This window comes from Diuraphis noxia, unplaced genomic scaffold (assembly GCF_037042655.1).
Source record: "Diuraphis noxia isolate RWA-SAM2 unplaced genomic scaffold, SU_Dnox_SAM2 contig0003, whole genome shotgun sequence".
Taxonomy (NCBI): Eukaryota; Metazoa; Arthropoda; class Insecta; order Hemiptera; family Aphididae; genus Diuraphis; species Diuraphis noxia.
This window is the reverse complement of record NW_028301713.1, coordinates 8589166-8607155: the sequence shown is the minus strand read 5'-3', so window position 1 is coordinate 8607155 and position 17990 is coordinate 8589166. Positions and strand designations below refer to the sequence as shown.

The window sequence follows — 17990 nt, the reverse complement described above, 5'->3', positions numbered from 1 at the left end:
ACAACAACTGGAAAGGTAATAAGCTTCTAGTATGATTCAAAAAGCCAAATTCAGTATGTTATTCATTTAAAATTGTAGAAACTTGTGTCTTCAAAATCTTTTTAATGTTTAATTTAAATAAAATTAAAACAAAGAAGAAATTGTACATATTTTATTGGTTCTATATCATTATTTGTGATCAAGTTTAATGCCTATAATAATTAACTTCCTAATTATTGTGTATGCACGATTCACTTTACATCTCATATTTAAAGAGTAATAAATTGCACGTCATATTTAATAATATAAGTTCTGTACCATTAGTTTTTACTTTATACTTTGAATTTGTATTTTGAATAAAACAAGTCAATAAGTCTGGGATTTTGTTATTTGTTATTTTCTCAACAGCTACTTCAGCGCTGATATCGAACACAACAAAGATTCTAAAGTTAAATATAATTTGGCAATCGCATTCTCTACCGGAGAAGAGCATTGGTAAACTTTTCGTATTATCGTTTGACACACACGTCCGTGAACTCACCTCATATCATATATAGGAAATAGGAAGCCGCTGCCGTTGCACTTGTTTGCAATATAACCCTACAGTGTCTATACCCGCAGTACCGTCTGCTGTGAATTCGTATTCGTATCGGAGCGCACATATGTAATCAATTGGTTTTTTTCGCACTCGTCCTTTATTACAGGCACGGATAAAAGTAATAATTGAAAAAGTTCAGGAAATTCCGAGGTCGTCATCGGTGCGAGTGTTGTAGTGCGCCATTATATAGCGTGTATGATATACATATATATATTCTGCAAAAGGGAGCGGAAAATTCACTAGAGCGCAAACGAATTCCAACAACTGGTCGTCGACACTGCCAACCGACCTAACGGAACGGGGAAGTTATGCGTACATGCATACGTACAAACGCGCACACACACACACACACACACATCCACGTACCTATGTATATACAAGTATATATACACGCACCGCTCATTGCAGAAAGTCCAGGAAAGCAGAGTTTTTAGTTATCGAAATACAAGAGTTCTGACGAACTTCCAGTATACCACTGTACAATTACTACTGTATCGCCACTACCACTACCATACTGTATCGCCACTACCACTACCATACTGTATCGCTACTACCATCTCTAATGTCACGGGACGCACCACGGTCGCACGTATAAAATTACACAATCGGTGACAAAGTTTTGCCCGGCATCGCAATAAAATCTAGACATTGCACGGCTAATTATTGTCTCGACCCTTCGCTCGATGGTGACGGCAATTGTGTCGCAAACTTTTTCGCCACACGCAATCCCAACAGGACATAGCAACGTGGAAGGGAGAAGAGGCATTCGAGTCCTTTATAAACAACAATAGTAGGAGGTTTGCCAAATGAATTATATTATATACTATTCCTACTCCTATATATTAACTTCCCCACTCACTGCCACAGCCCACCGATCGGACATGAATTTCGGTGGATTTAAATACTTTCAAATTATAACAAAATCTCACGCATGTACACTTTAAACCGGTAAAGCACGATTGAGCATAAAACGATTGAGCATATACCTTTTTAGCAACACGATTGAGCATAGAATATTTTATGCGATGTTGCCACATTCATGTTGCCAAAATTTTGTAATTTATTATTTTGACGTATTATTATTAAACACGATTATTATGATATCAGATGCGAGCAATGAGCCGAGTCCAACTTTATCGACAATATTATCGATTAATAAATTAGGTCCGGAGCAATAAATTTCTACGGCGTTTTAAACATTTATAGTATTGGGGAAAATATAAGATAATTAAGATACGATTCCAAAATTATTATAGAAATAATATCAGTGTTCGATCATCTATAGTCGCGTCACATAAAGTAAATTTCATATAAGTGCGTATAGTTTCTATTTTTTTAAATATGGATTTAAACAACAATATAACTTTTTATTATAATTATTTGAATAAATATTTTTAAATTTAAATTATTTATTTTTACTTTTTTTAAATTGAAAATGGCAACGTTGCAGAGTTTTTTATGCTCAATCGTGTAAGTTTTCTTTTGTATTTTAATTTCCTTTGATACGCCGACAATTTTGCTCAATCGTGTCGCAAAAAAGGTGTTTTATGCTCAATCGTGTTTCAGCCCTTTAAACTATTTCAAGCATTATAGGTTATAAGGTTATAATTGATAAAATATAAAGAGATTTATATTAATATATTATAAAGCGCCAATCTTAACTATAATAATAATAATAATAACTGTATATTTTGTAGAAAATATTTAAAATAATTATAATGTATTACATTTACATCTACAAATAAGTAAAGCCTATAGTCATCAATCATAATATAGTTACGAATTAAATGTATTGTTATATTATTCACTTTAAAATGAATTTAAATTTCTATTATTATTATTATTATTTTTTAATAAGCATAATATTTAACGAATAAATATGGTATTAAAACAGTTGAAAGTATAATATAAATATGTAAAAATACAAATACCAAATCAAAACTTTATATCAAATAACACAAAAATAAAAAGTAAACACTACATAATGTAGTTCTAAAATTAATACTAATTACTACATCTAGTTTAAAATAATTTACCTACAATAAGTGAATAAAAATATAATATTATAATATAATAATATTTTTCATTTATGTTAAAAATGTTGTCCCAAAAGATAACTTTGTAAATTTATATTATAATAATATATAATATAAGATTAACTAATACAATAAAAGAGTAATATTTTATAGTAAATCATTAATACATAATATAGGACGATCAGTTAAACTAAATAACGAAAACCCCCATGAATTTTATTTTAGCTTTAGATTAATATAATTAGAAAAAAACTTCATAATTTATTTCACGAATTATACATATTTGATAACATTATAAATGGTAATTAAAAAAAAATAATATTATTATACGTATATTATAGTATTTTATTGAATTTAAATTATTTACATAATATTATTTGAATTGAAGAACATTTTAATATTATTAAAATCATACACTTTTCATTTTATGGTCAACTGGTAAAGGGTATAATATTATGAACCTACTGTTTGTCATGAAAATTAATTCTGTAAAAATGTTTCCGAAAACATATTGCAATTGCAATCATTGCAATTTACGATGAGTATAGAGACAGTCGAATTTCGTTGAAAATATCTCAACAATGTCAAAAAAACAGTTTAGAAAGGAGCTTTTTTTGGAATAAAATGGGAATACCTATGTGATATTTTTTATTATTTGAATTTATAAGAGGTTTTCTTTGTTTTTTGTTCTTGTTAACAATCATTTTAAACTGGAGATTCGACCGACACTCATTGGACGAGTATAATATGTAGCCTTGGAAAGGATGAAATTGAGGGAAACCGTCGCTATAAACGAGATTAGACGAGATTATGTCATACAGCCCGAAGGTGGCGGCAATTGCTGTAGTACCCAACATATATACCCCGGGGGTTTTATTTATAAGCCCCACAGCACCACTTACTATACACATTCTTATGTGCCCCTTGTGCCCATGTCTATGCAATTGTAATACCTTTTTTTGGGCTCTCTATTTTTTGAAATTGTGAAAATAACAAACTTGTGGTTTTAGGACAGTAACAATTTATTGTTAGAACGCATAGACAATATTGCTATGATCCAAGTTGATGGCCCAATGTGAATAACAAGATACTCAACTACAGAGTTCAACTACAGAGTTCTAAAGTTTTAATTTATTTATATTTTCGACTCATCGACAAAATTTATTTTGACAAAGTAACACAATATTTATGGATTTTCAACTTTAATCGCGTGAATCGATTATTCAGTTTTAACGTAAAAGTGCATAGAATCCCAAAACAAAAATTATTAAGTTTTAAATATTAAACAAAATATGCCTATGTTAATGATAGGAAGATTAAATAATATATTGTATTCAATACAATAATAAAAATAATAATAATAATAATATCACAACCGTTGTTGTGATAAAGCTAATTTTAATTTATTTAAAATTAAATAATATAAGTTGGAAAATGTTTTTTTAGATATTGAATAGAATGAGATGAGAGAAACGAATTAGCTTCAAAATAATATAATTCAGCTATCATTTATTTATAATTTTTTTGGGGGGAATCTGCATAACGGTTTTAAATAGAACAATCTGCATCAATCTTTTAGCCTTATCATTGAATTTAATTTTTGATATAAAATATTAAAATTTAATCTTAGTTTACTTATAGTTTAAAATTTTTAATCGAATTTTTTCCTTATTTAATAACATTGGAAAAATCTAACAAAAATCAGTTGATAATAATTATATACAAAAAGTAATTTTGACAAAATCGATTTTGCTTTTTATTTTTTTGTTATTAAGAAGGAAATAATCGAAGACACTTAATATTTTTCGCTATTATTTAAATTTGTATCATTTTTTTTTTTATATACCCTCATAATAATTTTTTTTACAATGTTTTAACCCAAGTATCAAAAAGTGATACCGAATAGTTATTTAACAATAAAATAAATTAATTTTGAACGAAAAAAGTACAGAAAACATTTTATACTTCGATGAATCCATATTATTCTTTTGGGTTTATTCTCATGTCGTCGTTCTATCATATAAATTATCTTCACCCTCTATATTCTAACCACCTCCAGTCTATATGTTTGTCAAGTTAACAGTTCGGCGTATTTGGACTTCGTAGTTGGGGTTTCATAGGAGGTTTCATTAATAATGTATCTACACACCCGGTTGACTATTGTACAGTGGTTTATTTGTACCGTCTTGCATTCTCCATTAGTCGCCAGAGTAAATCAAAACGTGTTTAAAGGAAGAAGGGGAATAACCACTGAACTCAAATGTTTGCGTTAACACTTGAAAACATTGTATAGCCGTTTAAACATGAGATTTCCTTCCCCATTCCCAAGCTATGTCTATCTTATTCAGGGTAACCGTGGCGGCTAATCTGACTTTGTAGTTTCTAACCGGTAATCCGGAATCGACAACCCTAAACTAAACGGTTACGGACATATCGGGGTAAATTATATCACATTTGCTTTTATAGTATACTTTCTGCGATACCGATAGTTCAAACTCAAAATATATTATATATTTCCATATTACATTATTATAATAGCTTTTTTTCAATATATTTAGTATTTACTATTATATATTATATTAGAGATACCAATATGAATCTAATAATTCACAACTATAAAAATATAAGTTAATTAATATAAATTATGTACTATATTTATTTAACTAAAATAAAACATGACAGTTGCATTTAAAACAAGTCAACAAAATTTTGCATAAGAACATTTTAAGTACTATTAAATTAAATTGAAAAACACATATATTTTATCATATTGTATTACATACAATATTACAATAATATTATTAATAGGTACCTACTTTATGTGAGTTAAATGATAAAATTTTATTTTTATACTAGATTAACTGTATTATATTTTACAAAAATAATATAAGGTACCTAACTATAAAAAACCTTTCAAATAAATCTCACACATAATTTCTAAATAGTGAATGCAATACTTAAATATCAACATAACAATAAATATTAAATACACACTGCAAAAATACTCTTACAATTATCTTTTACACATCAGTTCTAATTTATGTAATTATTTCCAATTACCCATAAAACGATGGATTAACATTTTCTCAGATATGCAACGATATTTAACATCACTTAAATAACGCAGGTACCTCTTTTATATAATCCGTCTGTGGTTGCATCACAAGCTGTGTTGTTTGATGACATCAATTAATACATTTTTTTCTAATTTTCCCTTGTTTTTTTATCATCTCTACCTCGAAAACATTCAGTTCAGGCAACGATAATTTTCTTGGAGCAGTCGTTTCAAGTGCAATTATCGTCTCTCTCTCTTATTCTTTCTTTTATACTTACTTTGGTTGAAGTAATTAGTATGAATCGTCTTAATTAATTCCTTTTTCTTTATACTTAAACATTCAGCAGTCATTGCACACCCCAGCTAGGGTATATACGACCCAAGACTTAATTGCTCGACAGACAATTCGAACCCCGGGTACAATTTTTTTTTTTTGTTCAGTCCACCCTTTCTACACTGAAATACCATTTTATCCTACGCGCAAGTTGCTCGTGACATGAGCCTTAAGCATCACCATTTCGAACCGTATTTTCGATGCAGTTTCACGCGTACACCTTTGTTGGGGGAGACAGAGAAGTTCATTCTAGAAAAAAAAAACTATAAGGTCTTATCTCGTAGAACGTGCTTGCATAAATTATGCGAGTCGTAAAAATATTGTTTATCCCTACCGTATTTTTTAATTTAATTTCCGACCCCGGATATCATTCCAACAAATAATTGTGGAGAAGATAAAGTTTATCTGAGGTTTTTTTGGGAATTGTGCTTTTAGTAAACGGATGAATAATTTTTAGAAGGTGGTTTCAAAAATTTATATTTTTGGGCTATTTAAAAACACATAATACATAAGTTTTCTGTTATTTGCTGTAAAACATTCTTCAAAATTCTAACGAAAATACAACTTAAATGTTAATTAATGATTTATTTTATTTTTGCATAATCGTTTAAAATTGATAGTAATTATAAAAATAAATGTGCATATTTCGTACGAATTTTTTTATATTTTAATAACCATAAATTAAAGTATAAACGTTTGTTGTTATTTAAATAATTTTTGTTAAATGTCTAATTCAGTATTAAAATTTTATTTTATTATATTGCTAATTACTATAAATCATAATTTATTTTATAAATTAGTTTAGACGAATTAAAAAAAAATAAAAAAATATTTTAATAATTAGGTACTAAATTTTCTCTAGCTAAGTATGTCTATTGTCTATACATATAATTTATTAAAATCGGAACTATCAAATAATCGAGTACAGTATTAAAAGCTTAACATAATAATAGAGCCAACAAGCGATAAGAAGGCTAAAAAGGAATTCTGAGAAAAAAAGCCATTACAGAAAGGAAACTGGTGAAGACGCCGTTTTTATTGAGTTCAGCCGTTGTAAATGCATTCTCTCTTTTGGTCATATAAACTTTTTTACACTAGCGCAGATGTTACCAGTTAATGCTTTCCGTATCTTAACCCTCTAGGTCTTGGCATACACGAAAACTACGGTCATATCCTTTAAAACATTACAGGCTTTATAAACATAGCATATTCTACAACTCGTTTCCTATTTTCGATATTTTGTCCTTTTAAGAGCCAATTAAAATGGTCATATTTATTTAAAGATCTGAAAGACTTAAACTGTTTTTTGACTGATATGTCAAACAAACAAACTATGAGCGATATATTTCCTAAGTCATAATATATATTTTATAAAGTAGTAATAAATATTATGAAAATTGTCTATAAAATTTATAGCTGAGTATTTATAAATATTTAAATATGATAAATAAACCCAATTTCGTTAACACTTTTGTATTATTTAATACCAACAAACTACAATAAGCTACGTTTGTAATAAAGAAATAAAAATTTACTATTCTCAGTTAAAATTATTTAAAAGAAAAATATATCCCTTATTAATGTACATTATATTAACAAAATTAATTTTAAAATGTCATTACAATTATTGATTTTAGTTATTCTTAAACATGCCAAAGATGTTTGGACGGTAAATAACAATCTTATAGTTTCAAATACGCGCGAATACCCACGGTTAAATCTGGTATAAACATTCTCAACAACTGACAAACCTGTTGATTTGTATTTGAAATGAACTGGAAAATTAGATTATATGGTCATGTACCTATTGTCTATTCGGTTGAAACTATCGGTATTTGAACATCGACTGGGTATTATTGATCTACTGCATAATTAAACATCCTTTCTTGTCCGCGAAGTAATTTAAAGAAAGTGGAAAATAATTTTCAACCACAATTTACAATTAACTATGTATTGCACAAAATACCAATGATTTCTCTAGGTATGGTAACTATTACGGAGCTGTCCAATGTTTAGAAGTTCAATCTTCCTTGTATATGTGTTATGTGAGTGTATGTGACAATGACTACAGCATTTTCCAAGCCAAAGGATCCACCAACGCCACCGAAATTAACTTTAATTTAGTTCTGTCAAACACGGTTACGTACGTTTCGGTGGTTTCCAAAACATCCTAGTAGCATACACATTTTTCGCGTATCCCCTACATCCCATTCACAAGTTATTCCCTCAAATAGTGTCTTTTTTACCGTTAAAATTTGACAACAATCGTATTGTTAAATTTAATACACATTAAGTTTATGGTACTGGAATAATCAAACAGTTTTTTTTTTAAATTAACATTCAACAACTTTTATGGTTGAATCATGTTAATCTCAAATCTGAATAATAAATAAAATTAAATTAAAGGAATATAATACTATAATATTAATATGATACTTAGTCTTATTATAAATTATATTAAATTATAAATAAAACATAAAATATTATAACAGAAGCTGAAATATTAGGTATCTTATTTTTCAAGAAACATAATATTTGTATGTAGGTACAATTTTTCCTACTTAGAAATGTAGTAAACAATAACTCAAAATTAAATTAGATTATTTTTAATTCTAAAAAGTTAATGAGTGATTGATTAATAATTTATTTTTGAAAATGTAACTAAAATCATAATTGTACTCGTATTTATTTATAGGCGCAAATCATGTTGAGGCTAGGGGGGCTTAGCCTCCCAAGTCATAATGAGCCCCCCAATTTATTAATGTTCCACAAACTATTAAAAACTCATGTATGTAAATAGTCAAGGCTTATACTTCCCCCTCTCCAACAAATTGAACCAATTTTCACCTATTTATATATCTAAATTATATAAAGTAAATATATTATTTATGAATAAATTAATTTTTAACTGGAAATATTTTATTATGAATCACTGTAATGTGACGGAACTCATATTTGAGACGAACCTACTTAGTTTACAAAAATAAATACAATTCTAAAGAAAAAATTTATAAATTTAATTCCAAGATTAATATCAATTCTGTACATACCGTTATATGTCTAACTTACTTTAGGAAGTGAAAAAAAATGTACTATATATTTTTACAGCGCTGGTTTTTTAAAACAAAATTTAGAACTTTTTAAATATTTATCAAGAAAAAATCAAATTAGAATTATAGTGACGTTCACGTTTACGTCGTAAAATACAAAAACAAGGATATAACTTTTTTTTACGTTAGCATATATTTTCTGTTATTTCTGACATAAAATCTAAAAAACAGAACAAAAGAAACATTTTTGTTGCAACCAATATATCAGTTTAAATCCCAAAATGTTTTAAACTTCAACAATATATAGACTCGTGTATTAAGGAAACAACTAGATACTAAACAAATGTACACGGTGCACTTTCGTAATCAACACAATAAACACATTCAAATTCATTACACTCATAAAATATTGTGCAAAATAGAAATGTACATAATTATTTTAATACTTTTAACTATACAATTTATATCATTTTTTAACTACATTATTTAGTATTTACACCTAATATGCATGTTTCATCATTAAAATAAACTATTTTATCCTCAACGTGAAAAAAGTATAACATGTAGGTACTATATCGAAACTATCTATACCACATCTTGAATGTATTGGAGATTATTATTTTTCATTTTTTATTGTCCATAAATTTACTCGCTGGCGACACATGCTATTTTTAATACAATTCAAATGTACCATTTGTAGAGAAAACGATTAACATTTTTCTTCTGTCTCACAGTTTGCAGTCTTGGAAAGGCCGTGCATATTATGAATTCAGGGTTTATTATTGTATTATTGCATAGAGAAGAGTTGGAAGAGAAACTGAAAAAGAAGAAAACTAAAGAAAAAAATCAATTCTAAAAAATGGCTCGGCAACTCTAACGTACGAGGCTATACATAGTACAGCCTAAGTTGTTAACAATATCTAGAGCTCTTTTGGCGACGTTATGCAAATAGGAAACTATTAAAACGGGTGCCATTACATTGTAGAGTCATGGAGACCCTCGCCCGCCCGAAAATCTGTCTTCTGCATTCCATATCACTAGCACCACGTTTCGTTTATAGATCGGATTTCGAACATCGAGCAAATGGGGTTCAGTACAATATTTATCTGCTAGAAGGCGATTAAAACTATTGAATTTCATTAATGGAGTTTTACCATAAGCGGATACAATTTAAAATTACAAAATTATTTTTAATTTAATTAATGTTATCACTATATAAATTGTATAGTGAAACAAATTTACTTCAGTTAAGTATATAATATATTAATATGACGTGGTATTTATTTCCACACAATGTTTCGTGAAATCTCTAAACTAAAACTTTTAACATAACCATGCATAATTTTTTTTTTCAAATATTAATTTAGTTTTATACTCCAAGATAAAAATTGTAAGATTAATCCAAGTACTTTGGTCTATGCTAATATTATGTAAAATATTATTGTTATGATTAATGATTCAATTTTGAAATATTATAATGCATATTATATAAAAATTATTTAAATATTAGATTAATTAAATAATTGAGTGTCTGAAAATTTCAGTTGCATAATATTATTTAACGTGAACTTTCTCAATTTATGTGAGAGATTTTGGCGTAGGTATAACTGATTAAATCATATAAATAAATAGAATAAAAATTTACGAGATTGATACTTTATTTTCTAAATTAAATTTTCCGTATTATACCAGTGTTTCAAAAATAATACTATAAATTATTATAATATATACCTATATACTCTTTTTTTAATAGTTGTCCTGCTCGGTGGAAAAAAACGTCATCACAATTATATTATAGTCAGACAGGATAGGTACTATGTGTAACCAGTGATGAATCCAGGTATACTCCAGGGAGGGAGTGGCTATATCCCCACTTAAATTTAATCTACCACCTGATAAATACAACTTTCAACAAAATGAACTTATTAAATATGTGAAGAGGACCAATTTCGAGAGTTCATAGAAGAGTCATATATTTATATGCATGAAAAAACATAATATATTTCTAATTTGTGTAAAATAAATAATATATTTTAGTTAAACACTTAACATAATATGATATTTATTAAATTCCAAATGTACTGAATTAATAAATATTATTAATAATAATAATAATATAATTCATTAGGTATACTGAAATTTATGAGTAACAGTGAAAAAAGGAAAGTAAGGCCTCGAGGATCCTTACCACAAAAATTGTCTGGATTCAACACTGTGCGTAACAATATTACAGTCAGAACTCTCGTGACCACCAAGACGTGTCGTTCACGCCTTACCACGGTAAACCTTCTCCTATAAGAAAACCCCCTCTCCTGACTACGAGGTGGAACTCTTATATTTGACACACACACACTCACGCGCGCCCTCTTCCTTATCGATCTCGTCAGTCGTCACTGACTGCGACACAGTCGAGCACACGTCGTGCCCTATGTATATATATAATATATATATAACGTTTTATAGATGTAGTATACACGTTGAATAATAACGTTGCGGCCTTTGCGTCGAGTGTGGCGACGGCACGGTGGACCTTTGAGCCTCTGTCTGTTACTGCACACACACCCTCTTGCCACAGTCGTCGCTTATTGCCATAGACTGCAGTATCGGTAATCAACACAAACAGTGTGTGCGGCGTATGCGACAAAAGTCCCCTGAGACCCGTTTTTACGGAACTAGAATCGCATGGCTACGGCGAAGGCCACCGATCGGCCGAATCCGGCGGCGGCGTGTTTAAAAGACGTCGCCACTGCTGCCGCCGCCGGCTCTTAATCAATATACCACCCGTCCCCTCCGTACCGGTCGTCGCAGCAGATCGCCCAGACGCCGCCGCTGCCGTGGCGCCCCTCTTTTCACCCACCCTTAACCGACCACAACGCATAAACACATACAATATATGATATAATATGTATATATGTGTTCGTTGTGCATGTGTATATCCAATAGTGAAATGGTATATTATATATGTGTGTATATACAATGACAATGTACATACCACATGCTTCGGTTCGAATTAGGTTTTTTTTTTAATAAAGTGGACGGATAAATTATTATTATTATTAATAACCAGGCCGAGTCTCCAAGTATGGCTCACCCCCATTTTATCAATTTTCCAAAAATACTCAGTGTCATTCTCTATAGCTTAAAGCCGCAAACGGACGACGACACGATAATATCCTTTTAACATTGGTACCTTACTACATATATAAACAAATCTCACATAATTCAATTTATTCCAGTGGCAAAACCAAAGCATTTAAAAAATGGATAGATATGGAGGATTCATAAAATATACAACGCAACCACTATTATTATTATGTATATTGCTCTTGGACGTCTCCTTCACATTTACACTTTGATTGAAAAGAATCAGACTATACTTCGACAGTAGGTATATTATTGTTATTGTTATTATTATTATTACTATCATTATTATGGCCTGCATTGATTTTATAATATACTATATAATATATATAAATATACTATATTTTATAATATATTATAAAATCAATATGGCCTGTAATAAATACTTAAAACTCCTCTCGTCGCAAAAACCGATAATTGCATACTGACCGTTGCCTAGTCATTTAATATCTATTATAATAATACATAATATTGACTCGATATGATTTTAAGTGCGCAGGCTGGCGTTTTTATTTTATATACAACAAGCGGTTGTTATACAGAGCAAGAGTTCCGAAAAAAAAACGAAGGGATTTCTAGTAATACGCTGAATATATATTTGTTCTTTTTACTGTATCAGCACTTTACTTTCGTCACCACCATCGTTCCACAGAGATAAATTTCAACAGGATGTGAAAAAAAGGCAAGCAAACAGATAAATAAAAAACTCAAAAAAGAGAGGATTTCGCCAAAACCACGCAGCGGACGGGATTACGAACAGCTTATAATATGTCGCGCGTACATTTAATATCATAATACATATATATATATATTATATGTATATATACTCGGGTGACGGCTGCGACAGAGTTCACTTATCACTAAGACGATACGACGTTTATATTTTTTTTCGAGTTAAATTTTCAAACGACTCCCCGAAGCGAAAAACACGTGCCGGATGCTGATGTCTTCTCTACGGGGTGTGTAATATATGTTCAATTATGCTGTACTTATTATGGTTGTACTTGAAATTTAAATAGTTACTCAATTTAAGGTATAAAAACGGCAATATTTACCAAGAAAACACGGCTGACTGTCCATATACCTATAGTAAAGTTATTACGAATATTTATTTCAATGTATGTGATATAAGGACAAAGCTGCGACGATTTGAACAATGTGGTTGATTAAAAAATCATTAATTAGAATAATATATGATTTATTTAATATTAAATATGTATATGTCACTATGTCATAATTTTACTATGCACTAGCCATTAAGTGCTTAAGAGTAAACTTTGTCGACAGATTAGTATTAGATTAATACAATATTATTTTTCCACCCAACTATTACCTACCTACACTAACATTCTTAGCAATATCGACATAATATATTATTTTTGCAAGTACCTAAATCCGATGTAAAGTAATTCATTTTACTCTATAAATTATTTTTAATCACCACTGAACACATCATATTATAGTTTAAGGTAGTTCAAAATAATAAGCCAACACCTAAAATAAGTATTCAGCGCCACGCTAATAAATTTGAAGAGTGTATCTACGCTGTAGAATATTTCCTCTAATATTTTGTTAGGAATATAATATTACTTAAGTCAGTTGAATAAATTACGAAAATTTAACATCGATCGTAAAATACTGGAATTCAGTTTCAGTATACCTACGACAAATCTTAGTGGAAGTTTAATATTGTGCGATGACGATGAGGTCTCACTGCACTTGAATTGTCGTTTCCCCTCCTGACAAATATTTTGGTAGGTGTTATGGTTTTTTTTTCGCGTCATCGGCTAAACGCCCCTAAATAAAACACATGACGTCTCTGATGTAGTCGTACATCCGATACAAGGGGAAAAGAAAAATATTAGTACGCGCTAAACGAATTAATTATGCATGTAAATTATGCCAAACAAGTTTTTTGCATCGTGAAATTGAATTGTGTTTGTCTTAAGCAGTCGCTGCAGTAAGCAAAGCAACATGACAATTAACGTAGTTTCGTAGCAACGTAAAGTGTATTTATCTAGTAATTTATTACAATCCCGAGGACATTATAATCCACTATATATTTTCAAATAGTAAAACCAGAAAAAAAAAAGAAAAAAACAATGGTACCTAACGTTGTGAAAAATAATCGATGAACGATTATTGCCTATCTGAAAATAAAATTATGTACCTATCACCGAGTACAATATAATAATAATAATTGTATTATTATATTATTATTAAAGACGCAACGTCTTATTTTGTTTCATGACATTTTTCCGAATAAATATTTTGACACGATATGTGTTTATCAATAATTGCCTACTTGCGTTTCTTACAAAGGGTTATAGCCGTTATATCTACGTTATGTTTTTAATTATTAATATTCCCGTGAAACGTTCTACCGGAAATATCAAAGGCCAAAAACTAATGTAAATTACATATGCCTTCACTACAAAATACAATTTTTACCTCCACAAAGCACAAAATTATATTTTACACTTAACCACTGCAGTACCGTTAACGGTCGTATCGGAAAACAATTTAAGAACTAATAACTATTATTTCATAAAGTCATAACAAAGTAACATTATGATATTATTAATATAGTAATTTTGTGGTTTTCGTAATTATTAATTATTACCCATGTATATTGTATACACATTGTTTTTGTAACGGCTTTCATGGAACGTCAATGTGAAGACGTTTATTCTTAGTTATTATTTACAGCCAAATTAAACGATTATTATTATTATTATTACTTTACCGGGAAGGTAACCGACCACTATAAATTATTGAGAGTATACCTAATAGAAGTTTTCATCGCTCACTTGCAAAACTTAGTTTTTAATTCCTATCTAACTGCAGAAACATTTTATTCAATAAAAAAACTCAATAGAATATTCGTAGGTATGTATAATGAGTTATGTCAAATAATTAATGATTGGTAGTAAAAAATTGCAGAAATCCCACCCATTGACGAAACTTCTATAATGTTTGCGATTTAAAGAATTATTGGATACTCTATTGCATTTTGTGGAAGTGTTGACTTATAGTTGCATTGGAGTAATTATTATTATATATGACAGAGATTGTTATAGTGATATTTGAACTTTAAAAGTCAAGTAAGCTAATAATAACTGTCAGTTACCAAGTACTTATTTTTCATAAGAAATGTGACAATAAATCAATATTGTAATACAATTATATGATTTTGATAAACACCATAAATCACTATATCATTGGGTTTATTCGTATTTTTGAAGATATCTCTTTTTTTTTAAATAAAATATTCCCTCAGGCCACGACCCTCCTACATATTATAATCATAATATCCATGATCGGATTTGGAATTTTGATGGCCCAGAGCAAAATCGATTTTGCCCCCCCCCCCCAAATTTATAAATTTTCTTGTTATGTTCACTCAAATTGCTTCCATTAAACATTAGACAACATCACCTAATCGCATTTACTTTATTATTTGTACAAATTTACAAATAATTGAGATTTAAAAAATTAAAAATCATTTTAGAAATCTATCAACAAAAAAAACCTGAGTCAATTCATGCCTTCTCTGCCAAAAAAAAATCATATCCCTGGATCATTATACTTGGTAATAATTAACAAAACTCATAAAGAACTTTATACCTAATTCGGTGTTAGGCAGCAAAAAAAAAATCAGTATGTACCTACCCGAGTATAACGGATAATAATATATAATATAAGCAAAAAAAAAAATATCTGTTTTTTATAATAATAATATAATAAACTCACCTCTGCATCGACGTGATCGTGGGCGGTGGGCGGCGTGCGGCGCGTGTGGTGGATGACGCCGCGGCCGCCGGTGCATCACGTGTTGCCGGTCGGTGGATTGCAGGCGGACTGACTGACGCGACAGCATCACGACCTAGCGGACCGTTACGGATTCGCGGCGACTCGTCGCGCCGGCCCAGTCGTGCCAACCCGGTGGTGGTCGAGGGCGCGCGCGCGCGCGCGGGAACGGTCAGGCGGTGGTGGCGGTGACGGCGGCGGAACGCGAATCGAACTTACAACTTTACTGCCGAAAGGAGACTGCCGCGGTTTGATGACCGAACGACCGACCAAAGGCCTAATCAGGGCGGACGACCGTCGGTCCGAAACGTACAGTTAATACCACAACCACATTACCACTGTTGTTACCCCAAAGATGTTAGTACCAGTGACACGTGGAGTTCTCGATTAGGCGGATTAATGGGCCGTCGCACCCGCATGTGTTGTATCCGTCTTGCACACGTACCTACTACATATTATCAAAATAATATGTTCGTGCACGGGTTTCAATAATGTACTGTTAGTTAGAATTGACCCATTATCAAAATTTTAGGCGAGAACATCATCAGATCATCAATGTACTATCGTTGGTTTTTATGATATTTTAATTTTTAAACGAGTTATGAGTATACAGTAAAGTATAAATATTTTAAAATGCACATAACTCATTTAAAAATTAAAATATCGTATAAAACCAACGAGAGGACACAGATATTGTTCTTACTATGTATTTTGATATTGAGTCAATTCACTCTAATATCAAAACTAACAGTACATTATTTAAACTTGTGCACGAAAATTTGCCGTGTAATATGTGTGTAAGTCGGAGACAACACATGCGGACGCATAATGAGAAATAATACTTGGAATTTTCAACGAAAATATAACCATAAAAATAATATCACATACCACGGTACCTATTTATAACCAATATGATATAACCACGGATTAAAATTTAAAACCGGATGGTGCACTTAGAATAGTACAATTGATTTCCAAATAACATTACTTGATTGGCTACTACGCCATGTGGTAGGTCCAAAAATAAGTAACGAAAATGTTGTAGATACAATTTACAAAAATACTGTCAAGTGCTGATAAAAAAAAAAATTAACACGTCTATGAAATATATTTTATAACGTATAGCGTACAACACAACCAATTTGCAGTAACATGGTGAATTTATTTTTCCACTCTTAGCCACACTGATTTGAGAAGTATAAAAATTTGTTGAAAAATTGACGATTTTCAAGAGTGCACTATCTGGTTTTATATAATTGCGATATTACTTTATTTGCTGTTTTCTATTATATAAGTATGCTAGTATGCGTAATATTTATAGTACATTAGTATACCTATAACCGATTCGTTAGTATATGCGTTGACATATTATTGGCTAAGCCTCGTGTAAAATATTACATTTTGTTATATTCTAGCAAATCGGAACTCATCTATTTTTTTAGTTCATCTATATAATAATATTATGTATACATATTGGACAAAAGAATTACTTACTAACAACAACACTTTTGGACATTTTTCTTGTGAAACATATTTGAATCAGAAGACAGAAAATAAAACTGGTTGGTATTAATTATTATTAAGGCGAGTAACATTTTTAACGAGGGGTAGTTAAAAGATCTGTATAGGGAAATAAGTTCAAATAACACCTATAGACAATGACCGTAAATTGTTATGATAATAAATCAAAACGTGCGAGAAACCATCAGCTTTTTAACAATGATAATATACATACTCCATGTATACCGTGTTTTTTAAAATTTCATATTCCATTTTTGTAAATCGTCAAAAATTCCGTTATTATATTCAAAATGTTATGTTAACACTAAATACTGTAATAATGGACATGCGCGTCCTGCAAGGAGCTCTTGACATTTTTAGGGCCACTGCCATTTCAAAAAGATATAGATACCGACTATTAAACTATATAATAGTATCCATGATACCCAAAAATATCACCAGGGAGGGCCTTAAGAGTCCTGGTCCA

The 17990-nt window shown here is 30.2% G+C and overlaps 1 long non-coding RNA gene across 1 annotated transcript in view; it reads right to left on the bottom strand.

The window, feature by feature from the left end:
• LOC149056667 (uncharacterized) overlaps positions 1-16039 on the bottom strand; it is a 99345-nt gene extending 83306 nt beyond the window's left edge. The window contains exon 1 of the long non-coding RNA XR_016191167.1: positions 15947-16039. This is a non-coding gene — a long non-coding RNA (uncharacterized LOC149056667). The remainder of the gene's footprint in view (positions 1-15946) is intronic.
• Positions 16040-17990: the final 1951 nt, after the last annotated feature.